At 38.6% G+C, this 11,703-nt stretch overlaps 1 long non-coding RNA gene across 3 annotated transcripts in view; it reads right to left on the bottom strand.

Annotated features, from left to right (window-relative positions):
- The window catches only part of LOC103747930, a 63,771-nt gene that overhangs the window by 41,446 nt on the left and 10,622 nt on the right, over positions 1–11,703 (bottom strand). For 2 of the 3 annotated variants that reach the window (XR_607869.3, XR_607868.3), the window contains exon 4: positions 8,223–8,298. The exons of the other annotated variant lie outside the window; for it this stretch is intronic. This is a non-coding gene — a long non-coding RNA (uncharacterized LOC103747930). The remainder of the gene's footprint in view (positions 1–8,222; positions 8,299–11,703) is intronic. 3 annotated transcript variants of the gene reach the window in all.

Below are 11,703 nucleotides of genomic sequence, written 5' to 3'. Positions count from 1 at the left end.
CTATCTATAGATTATATATATTATTATTATATATAATATAAAATATATAATAGTATACTTTCCTAGTTTATTGCATTCTAATTTACACAACTGTATTCAAAATTGTGGTCCAGTTCTAAATTCTGCCCAGGGAAACTGTTAGGTGCCAAGTTGAATAGGTAGTGCTACATACACTTGTTTCATAACATGAGAAAACAATAACATTACAATAATACAATTACAAAAAAGCAAAATCTAGGAGATTATAGAAGCATTTATAAACACATTCTGGTACCTTGTAGCATGAAACAACAAAAACTAAACAAAAAAACCACCTTGAAGCCATTCAAGTTTTCTTGTAGAGCCATAAATCCTGGCAATCCTAAATTGACCTTTCCAAACAATTAGCAGCATTGCACTGAGAACCTTCCTTTAGATGTATTGCACACATTTCAGTTGGTCAGGAACCCGAACATGCCCTGTCATCCTCTTAGAACCACCACTTGTCCTTTGGCATGCAGTAATCTCTTTTGTAATGTTTCTACCAAAGGTAGATAAATGAAAGAACAGCAAAGAGAAAACACCCAGAAAAACAGCTTTTCAAGAGAAAAAGAAAGAATGAATACCAGGAACCATCTCACACAATTACCCCATCTGGATCCTGTGGCATTTGTAACTGATACCCCTGAAACAAAGGATGGGAGAAGTCAGTTGTTAATGGACACATTAGAAACTATAAGAAACAAGCAGAGTAAAGTAGAGATTGCACGTAGTCATCATATTAACCAAGAACACAAAAGTAAAGATCTTCTAAACAGCTGCTGTTTGTAGGCAACTAGCTAAACTGAGATAGGAGAGGTCTAGTAAACTGGTATTCTCAGTTATTGGGCTGTTCAAAGTAATCAGTTAGTAGAAGGAGCTGAAGCAGGAAAAATACATGCATAGCAAGCCAACACACAACACAAAGATGAAGCCACGAGAGCCAAAGGGAAACAAATCGTATGAGAAAAATGAAGCAATAAGAAAGCAGAACTATGGCTTAGCTAAAAAACATGAACTAGAGAAAAACTAAAGTAGATGAGCAAGCTAATACCTAATAGGAGAAACTATAAACACAAACACTAACCAGAGACAGTGTAGCGCAACTATGTAAATGGCAGGACCTAGCATGAAGATGCACTCCTGCTCAGTTTCCTAGAGCTTAACTGTACCTAATTACAATCCTTAAGCAGGGTTACCATATTTAGTTCCCCCATACCTGGATTTGCATGTGATCCCAGTCACTATTACGTGCCCCCCAGTGGGACTGCCTATAAGCTGTCATTAGGTTAGTCCACTAGAGAATTTACTTCTAGAAATCAGAACTACTAAATCAATAGTAAGAAATAGTGAAAAGAGTGGGCTCACGTCTGCAATCCCAGCATTCAGGAGGCTGAGGCACATGAATCACCAGGACTTTCAGACCAGCCTGGGCTATGGAGTTAAGACCCTGTCTCTAAAAAACAAAGCAAAACACAAAGCAAAGCAAGACAACCTTCAGGTAGGAACACTTTTTAAGGAATTGGCCACAAACTCAACAAGAATCCTCTTTGTTCTGAAGATTTTGTATAAACTGCCCTGTGCTAAGGGGGGCATGATGATATACACCTGTAATCCCAGCACACAGGAAAGAGGCACGATTGCATGTTGGAGGACAGTGGGGTCTATAGAGTGAGTTCCGGGCCACCCGGGGCCATACAGAAAGGCCTTAAAGAGACAAAGAACCAAAGAAGGAAAGAGGGAAAGAGGGAAAGGAAAGAAATCCTCTAAGATATTGCTTGTTTTTTTTTTTGCTCCCCCCTCCAAAAGCACTGGATTGAACCAAGGCTTCACAGATAATGGCAAATGCTAACGGTTAAGGCACAGTCCATCTCAGTGGAAATTTACACTCATTTTTTGATATTTTTGAAGAACATAAAAATAAAACTAGATTTTTCCCCAGGGACGAGAGAGAAGGGGGAGGAGAAAGAGAGAGATAGAGTAAAAGAAAAGATGGAACAAAGGAAGGAAGAAAAGAAAGAAAGAAAGAAAAAGAAAGAAAGAAAGAAAGAAAGAAAGAAAGAAAGAAAGAAAGAAAGAAAGAAAGAAAGAAAGAAAGAGAAAATTTACGGTTACAAGGTGAGTCTTTTAAGAGACTAGGCAGTTGCTGTAACAAGCAGTTTTGAAGTGCTAACACAGACAATGAGATAAATAATGTTACTGTGACTCATGCCCTAAATCTTTCTTATGAAAGAACTTCCCAGAAAAACTGTATCTTAAAACTGAACATTCTACAAAAGCTGATCAACTGATTACAACTTCAGTGATTGTGGAGAGTTTGGAATGTTGCAAGTCCAGAGCCTAATTACCATTTATCTTGGGCTATCTTTATTCTTCTAAATAGCCACTCCTTGCCCACCATTGTTTCTGACTTAACATCCCATGGCCAACAGATAACATTTCATAATGTATTAACTTTGCAGACTACCAGCTTCCTTCCACCAAACAAAAAGCTGAATGCCATCAGAAATATCTGAGGCCTATAGCTAAGATTTCTTTTTCACTTATCTACCTACTTCATGTTTCCACAAATGTATTTGAAAAGTGTCTTGATTTATGACTTTGTTCTGTTACTATAAAAACTTCATGAAACAGTTACCAGTTGGAACACGAACCTAAATCTGTGTTCTAGGGCCATGGTCACTCATATTTGACTCCAGAATAAACTAGACCTTTGAGGTCAGAGTTATGCTTTTGCGTGGACATTCTAAAGGAAAATTGTAATGCAAACGAGCTTGGCTAAGAAGGCACTCTTGTGAATTGACTATGCATCCTCCAAACTCAAGAGCTGATCAGACCATAACAATGGATCAGATCCAAGGGCAGCCATCCATAAGCTGTTCAACAGCCTAAGAGTTATCAAGACATAGACCGCCTCCCCAAACAAAGATAAGGTGACAAAATTAGCTTCAATTTATAATTAGGAAAAACAAGGGCTTAGAATACAGTTCAGAGATAGAGCACTTGCTTAGCATATGTGAGGTCCTAGGTTCAAACCCTAGCACAATGAAATACATACTGTTAAGAATAGGAGGGAAAGAGGCACAGGTAGAAAAAGAAACCAACCTTTATGATCCAAATTGACCATTTATTAGTCCATGAAGGGTGGAACTGGCGGGAATCAGCACAGCAACCACACTGTGGAAGTGGAAGGGGAGTTTTAAGCATTCCATAGAATTATGTGGGGTGGTGTTTGTAAAGGGCCTGGGGCCTGATAAGGGCGGAAGGGCCTGTTTTCAGAATAGGTATTGCTTCATGGCTGGGGGTATGTTTGAGGGCCACAATTTTGAAGCAGGGGCTAACAATGCTCTGATAAGGCCTGACAGCAGGACTGGTAGTTTATATCAGTCATGGTTTTTTGTGCACTCTCCCTTTACATATAGAAGGTGAGGATTACCATGTATACACTTGTAATCCCAGAGTTGGGAGGAGGGTACTCACAGAGACAGGAGCATCAGGTGTAAACAGCTAGCCTTGGCCATATACCAAGGTCAGGGATAGCCTGTACTACAACACTGTCTTAAAAACAAAATAGGGAAAAACAAAGCAACCAAGTCAGCTAATGGAATAAATGGAAACACAAAAGAAAATACCACAGCCTATGAAAGAATCAAGAAAGAGTTAAGATCAATTTATGAATCTAATTGCAAAGGAATGACTCAAAAGCTATAAATAAGCAGAAACTATTCATCAGCAGTAGAATAAACAGGATGAGGAAGTCAGTTAGCAGCAAGGATATGATAGAACAGGGTTGCACAATTATCTGTGAGACTGTGAAGGTCTAAAGACACTCAGGTATGATGATACTTCTTAACTATTTCATGACTCAGTTGCCCTCCAATTTTAGGGCAATTACATAAAACTGGTTATACTTATATTAGCTGAATTTTGTTAGGCTAAAGCAATATTGGCTTATGATACATAGGGAAGAAAGAAACTTCAATGGGGAAACCGTCCTAGACATGACAAATAGAAACTGTTACCACTACAGTCTCAGGAAACTTCACAACCCAAAAGAAATGACATTGTCAATTTAATGACAACCAGACACACTGGAAAGACATAAGAGCTAAAGCACATAGTCTGTAAAAAAAATAATAATAAAAAAAAAATGTGGGTAGAGAAGGCTATGGCCACAGAGAACACAAAAGCTCAAGTAATGAGTTGGGGGAAAGCCTTATGAAGGAGCTAGAAGCTAAAGGAGACAGGATGAGGAAAAATGAGTCCTCTGCAGCAGAAGCAAGCAGACATGCGCAGAGAACCAGAGATAAGGTGAAATAGTCATGATACTACACTAGAGACAAAGTCCAGAAGCTTCTTAAAATGTATTCAAAGGATCCTGTTCCTTACAATGAAATGTGGATTGTAGGAATAGCCTCTCAAAAGGAATGCATGCAGCTAAGTGGAATTATGCTGAAGTAACCAAACACGTTCACAGCCTAGCACATACTTCCAACTGGCATACAAAGCATCTAGTTTAGGTGCCACCTATGTTCTTAGAAACTTAAAAATTGTGAACTATGTTAACAGGTCATCAGTAGAAAACACTGGAGGGAAGAAAACCAAATAAACGCAAAAACTACCCCAGCTAGGCCTGTAATTCCAGTACTCAGGGGCTGAGGTATGAGAATTGCTACAGGTTAGAGCCAGCCTGAACTACACAGTGAATTCCATGAGAGCCTGAGCTACACAGAGAATCTTTGGGTGGGGTGAGGTAGGAATAAAAAAATTCCAAAAGTTTTACAGAGGAGGATCAGAAAGAAGCACGAACATTAGAAATATAAAAAGCAGAAGTTACGAGTAAAATGTCATACAGCAGATACTGGCAAACTGTAGTGCCTACACAAATAGAGCTCACTAGCTCTTTATGTGAAATGGTTTTGTCGGGCCAAGCATGGTGGCACGTGCCTTTAATTCTATCACTCAGGAAAGAGAAGCAGGCAGATCTGTGTTTGAAGCTAGCACAGTCTACAAAAATCCAGGGCAGCCAGGGCTACATAGTAAGAGACACCCCCACGGCCATCTCAAATAAGAAAAATAAAAAAGTGTTGTTGGAACACATATGTGCTCATTCATTTGTGCCTCACCTATATTTGCTTTCATGTTACAATAGCAGAATCCATATAGCCCATAAAGCCTTACCTATCATCTCCAATATGAAAAAAGCTTGCCAATTAGTATAAAAGGAGAGCATAAGCCAGTGGCAGCAAAACTAAGCAGATACTCAAAGGAGCTGAGAGAATATTTGAATCATGTTAAAAGCAGAGCACTGGATAAACATTGTGAAATTCAGCACTACTGAGATCTTCACACATATCCTTACCACAACCATACACCCCTGAATGGGCTGAACATTAAGAAAGTTAATTACTGCCTGGTGTGGTGGCACACACCTATAAACCCAGCACTTGGTAGGCAGAGGAAGGGGACTCTCTGAGCGATTAAGACCAGCCTGGTCTTCACAGCAAGTTCCAGCCAGGTGGGGCTACCTGGACCTGTTAACATAGTTCACAGGGAACTAAGACCCTGTCTTAAAAAGACTAAATAAATAAATAAATAAATAAGAAAACTAATTACATATGATAGATCCATAATGGGAAGCATCTGTATTTTTTTTAAAGTGATAAATCAAGCATCGTTGCACATACCTGTAATTCCATCTATTGGGGGATGGGAGAAGCTAAGCCAGAGAATCACAAGTTCAAAGATTGCTTGAGCTACAGAGTGAGTTCAGTCCAACCTGGGCAACTTAGTGCGTTGCAGTTTTTAAAAAAAGGTCAAAAAAAGGCTGGATATAAAGCTCAATGGTCGACTGCCACCTGCATGTCACATGTAAGGCCTGAGGGTCAATTTTCAGTACAAAAAAAAAAAAAAAAAAGTCACATAAAAACAATGTATGAGGGCTGAGGAGATGTAGCTCAGTTGGTAGAGTGCTTGCCTAAAAAGCATTAGGCCCTGAATTTGATCTGCAGCACCACAAAAAATTGGGCATAGTGGTACATGGGCCTCATCTAACCTAGCATTCAGGAGATAGGAATAGCAGATGTTCAAGATCGCCCTTGGCTACATACCGAGTTTGAGGCCAGCATGGGTTACATAAAACCCCGTCTCAAAATAAAACAATTTTTAAAGTAAATCAAAGTTAGGCATAGTAGCGGCACATGCCTGCCACTAAGGAAAGAGGACTGTGAATTTGAGGCTGGCATAGGCTACTAGCAAAACCTTCTCTTTAAGGAAAAAAATATAAACAGTAAATCATAAAGCAAAATATTCTTGAGCTACATAAATATTTGTAGGCAAAACTGGAGAAAATATTTTAAATATGAGATAATAAATTTCAGTATGGGGCCAAGCCTAGTGGCCTGATTCTTAATCCCGGCACTTAGGAGGTTAAGGCAAGAGAACTGCCATGCATTTAAGGCCAGCCTGGGCTACAAAGCATATCCAAGGCAGCCTGGGCTATGGGGTAACATCTTGTCCCAAGGAAAACAAATAAAACAAAGCAAAATTCTCCCCCTGTGGAGAGGCAGAGACGGGAAAACTGTCCTGAAGCTTTTGAGCAAGCCAACCTGCACTGTCCAGCTGTAGAACAAGGGTAAAGAGCTGGAGTACACAGCTCAGCAGCAGAAACAAGAGAGAGGCTGACCCTGCCTCTCAGCAAGGTAGAAGAGAAGCAACTCCTGAAAACTTTCCTCTGCCCTCCACACATGCAGGACTAATCTATACTCATTCACACATACACACAATAAGTAAATTCAATATTTTTTCTATAAAGGAAGAAAACTCAAAACTAAGAGCCAAGAAATTTTTGTCTATTTTATTTCATTAGAAATCAAAGAACCACAAAATAGAATTAAAGAAGCACAAAGTAAAATGTTAAAGGAAACTATGTTTTGCTTTCACAGTCAGTAAAAAAATTTTTGATATTTTTGAAAACAGTATCTCACACTGTAAAGCAGGCTGGTCTCCATCTTGCAGCAACCCTGCCTTAGCCTCCTAAGTGCTGGGATTACAGGCATGAATAACCATTATCAGTTTACAATTGGTGAATTTTTAAAAGATCTCAATATAGTGTACTGGAGTCAATTTGGAAAGATGGTCATTCTTATATCCATAGAGGGACTGTATTATTTTATCCAATTTTAGGAAATAAACTATGAATATTTTATCTGCAAAGGTGCTCACTGTAGTTTTATTTAAACACAACTAAGGGGCTGGAGTGATGGCTTCGTGGTTAAGAGCACAAGCTGTTCTCACATAGGACCTGGGTTCAGTTCCCAGCACCCAGTGTGGCTTACAACCCTCCCTAGATCCAGTTCCAGGGGATCTGACGTCTTCTTCTGACCTCCACAGGCATTATTTAACATGGGTGCACTTACATACATGCAGGCAAAACACTCATTTACAGAAAATAAAAATAATAAAATATTAAAAATATATAAATGAACACAAGAGAGAGCCTGGAGGTGTAGCTCATTGGAATTGCACATGCCTACCAGGTACACAGCCCTGATTCATTCTACAGTGGAACAGAAAAGAGGGGAGAAGGGGAACAGTAATTGAAACAAGAGTCTAAATATCAAATACAAATTAACTTTTTCATACAGTGGTATATTGTGTGCCAATTTAAAAATAATGCTGGTAATGCATATTTAATGGCATGGCATACATTTAAGATCCCCTTAGTATAAAAGGGCAGGCAACAACATTTTATTAATGTTCTCATCAACAAATGACAAAGGCTGTCAACTCCCCTTCAACCCAAAATTCAGTTTGAACCTAAAAACGCTAATGAATTAAACAGAAAATAATTAAAAACACTAAACAAACTGCATTCAAAATCCTTGAGAAGTAGGGATTTTTTTCTAGAAATGTAAGACTGTTTCATTCTTAGGACGCTATTACATGCAACAAATACCATAAAACGGCCGAAGGAAAAAGATTTTTAATATACACATTTCTTCCTTCTTTTTTTAAATTCTTAAAATAAAATTTTTTGAGACAAAAGGTTGCTATGCAACCCTGTCTGGCCTGGGGTCACTGTCTACCTAGGCTAGCCCCAAACTCAGGACAATTCTCTTGGCTCAGTGTTCCAAGTGGTAACATTACAAGCACAAGCCACCATGCCAGCAAAATGCTTACTTTCCCATACAACAATCACTTACCTATTGAGTGCGATACCTATTCCTTTGTCCATATCTCCTTTTGAGATGCCAATGGAAGCATTAAATCCTCTGAATCCTGAAAGTTAAATTAAGGGTTGACTTAGTAAATCACCAAAAGCATAGCTTCTAACTGACTACTGGGACAGTGATTATAACCAAAGTAATTTCTACTGAAAAAGGCAAACATGGAAGCTGATAATGTGCGAGGAACAAGTAAAAAGCACAGATGTGCTAGTGTATTACACAGTATGAATAAATCACTGTGAATGTTTTACTGTATCTTTCTCTTCTAAAGTCTTTGTGTAAATAAAATATACAGCTTGTGTCCCAAACAGTTGCCTATCTATTTCTGTAAATGAAATCTTATCAAATCACAGTCGTGTCCGTTATTTTAATAATGCTTAAGGCTGCTTTCATACGGCAACTGCCAAGATCACCAGGACCACATGGTGCTTCATAGAAAATATCTGTCAATACTAGCCACAGAGTAGGCTCTAAGTGATAGCTAAAAAATCTAGACCTAGATCTAGAAAACCTAGACCTAGCAGAATGAGAACAATTTATAATACATTCATAATTCTTTAAAAAATTAATTAAGAATACTACTAGTAGTATTTAAGTAGTCAAGTCATACTATATTATGATTGACTGTGAGGGAAGAGATGGTACTTTGACCAGGGATGGCTATGTGCAAAAACAACAAAATGCAGTGAGTTTACAAGGGGTTGGTTGCTCAAGAAACCATCTCCAAAATTAGGTCCTAAAGAAAAGTATAGACCTGATACAACCTGAAGAGGTTAGTCTTAACCTGAAAACCCCCCAAAACAAATGTTTTGATATGAATTGGAGTATTTTGTTTTACAGATTTCTAGATTAGTGATGTTCAGCAGAGTGTAGCATGAACCTGTAATCCCAGATTTGAGAAGACTAATTGAGGTACATCAAGTCTGATGCCATACTGGCTAGGCTACATAGTGAAACAGCCTCAAAAGAAAAAAAAAATGTAGGGCTGGAGAGATGGTTCAGCAGTTAAGAGTATTGGCTGCTCTTGCAGAGGTCCCAGGTTCAATTCCCAGCATCCACATGGCAGCTAATAACTGTCCCTAACTCCAGTTCCCAGGGAATCCAACACCTTCTTCTGACATTTGCAGACATTGCATAACACAGGTGCACTTAAATACATGGAAGCAATACATTCACACACATAAAAAAATAAAAAAATAAATTAAAATAATAATTTTTGTAATGTAGGAGACATAAAATAGAATCTGGACTAATGACTTTTAATTAACGTTGGCAAACTCACTGAACCATGTGCTCTTGTAACCTGGTCACCTGATCTTATTGGCAACTTCAATTTGGTACTCCATCCAAAAAAATAATAAATGTGGGTATGCTTGAAAATTAACATATCAAAGTACTAAAAGGCAGCACAGGCATCTTCATTGAAAACAAGGAAGACAGAAGTATTTGACTTTGTGTGTACAAGAAGTTGTAGACCTAGGGATGGAAGGACAAGATTTTCTGATAAGGATGGTTCCAATTTATAGTTCCCCAATTGAATCTGGAGAAATGGTTTTGAATAAAAACAGGGTGAGGCCTGACTCGGATACAATTTCAGAATGCAGTTCCAGAGTACAGTTCTAGGAGACATCTGGGGAAATGGGTGTCCGGTGAGTTCGGGCCCACTCTTAAAAACCAAGTCAGAAGTCAGGCAAAAACTTGCTGCCAAGCCTGATTATTAGTTATTCAGGTAACTAATGGTAATGCTGTTATTAAAAAAGAAAGAAAAGAAAGAACAAAAACTAAAACAACACACACACAAAAGAAAAAAACAGATTAATGAAGTTCAAACAGTAAAATCTACATAAATATTCTAAGTCAGGCATGAACAGTGATAAATATTTCTAATCCAAGCAACTAAAGAGGCTGAGGCAGAAAGACTGCAAATTCAAGGCAAGTGTGAGCAATTGAATGAGGTCCTGTCTCCAAATAAAAAGGGGCTAGAGATGTGTTTCAGAACCTGAGTTCCACCACAGTACAGAGAAATAAGCAAGGAGGGGGAAGAAGGAAGGAGGGAGATATTTTGACATACAACTTTAATCCACAGGAAGCAGAGAGGATCATCAAAATTCCAGACCAGTCAGGGCAATATAGTGAGACTTGTTTCAAAAAATAAAAAAGAAAAGAAGAGAAGAAAGAAAAGAAATCCAAATTTAGAGAAAAAAAAATGAAGCCCAATATCTGAAAAACTTCTATGAACTTCAAGTAAAGAGACATTCAACCTGGAGGCACAAAGGATAGGATAATGCTTAAATTACCACAAGCGGGTTTTCACTCTCGTTTGAATGTGAAATATCCCCCACAGACTTCTATATGAATACTCTATCCTCAGCTGGTGATACTTTTTGGGAGACTGCGGAACCTTTGAGAAGTAGAGTCTAGGTGGCAGGAATGTGTCACCAGAGGAGGGGCTTTGAGAATGAGAGCTCAGCATCTCTTTTTGTTCTGTTTCTTGTTCTAACCAAGATATGAGAAACAGCAGCCCAAAGCTCCCACCACAGTGGAACAAGCAACTCTATGAACCCTTCTCCACAATGATGGCGTCTACTGAACCTGTAAGCCAAAATAAATCTTTCGTCAGTGGGTAAAGGCACTTGCTGCTAAGCCTGATGAGCTGCATTCAATCCCTAGGACCCACATGATGGAAAGAAAAGAACCAACTACGTCAAGTCCATACGTGCACCATAGTATGAGCATGCGCTCCTCTCTGTCTCTCACAGTTTTTAAAATTTTATTTATTATTTTTATTCTATGTGCATGCGTGTATTGCTTGCATGTAGGTAAATGCACCTGTGTCATGCAATGCTCGCGGAGGACAGAAGAAGCTGTCAGATCCCCAGGAATTGGAGTTAAGGATAGCTGTTAGTGGTCATGCGGGTACTGGGATTCAAACTCAGGTCTTCTGCAAGAACAGTCAGTGTTCTTAACTGCTGAGCCATCTTCCCAGCCTCTCAGACAACTAAAAACTTTTTTTAATTTTTTAAAAATTAAAAATATAAATCCTTCATCCCTAAAGAAAACATTGGGAAAAACGTACAAGATATAGGTGTAGAAAAGGACTTTCTAAACCGGACACCAATAGCCCAGGAAACAAGGGCAAGAATTAACAAGTGGAACCTCATTAAACTAAAAAGCTTCTGTACATCAAAGGAGACAATCAAGGAAACAAACAGAAAACCCACAGAATGGGAGAAAATCTTCACCAGCGGCACATCTGATAGAGGTTTAATTACCAGCATTTATAACGAACTTAAAAAACAGAGACCCAAAACAAGAAGCAACCCAATTGAAAGATGGGCTAAGGAGCTGAACAGAACGTTTTCAAAAGAAGAAGTAAAGATGGCTATGAAACATCTTAAAAGATGTTCAACATCACTAATAATCAGGGAAATGCAAATTAAAACCACTTTAAGATTTC

The sequence above is a fragment of the Nannospalax galili genome, unplaced genomic scaffold, assembly GCF_000622305.1.
Source record: "Nannospalax galili isolate Female #2095 unplaced genomic scaffold, S.galili_v1.0 scaffold365, whole genome shotgun sequence".
NCBI lineage: Eukaryota > Metazoa > Chordata > Mammalia > Rodentia > Spalacidae > Nannospalax > Nannospalax galili.
Note: the sequence above shows the minus strand (reverse complement) of the source record. Positions and strands in the feature narration are given on the sequence as shown.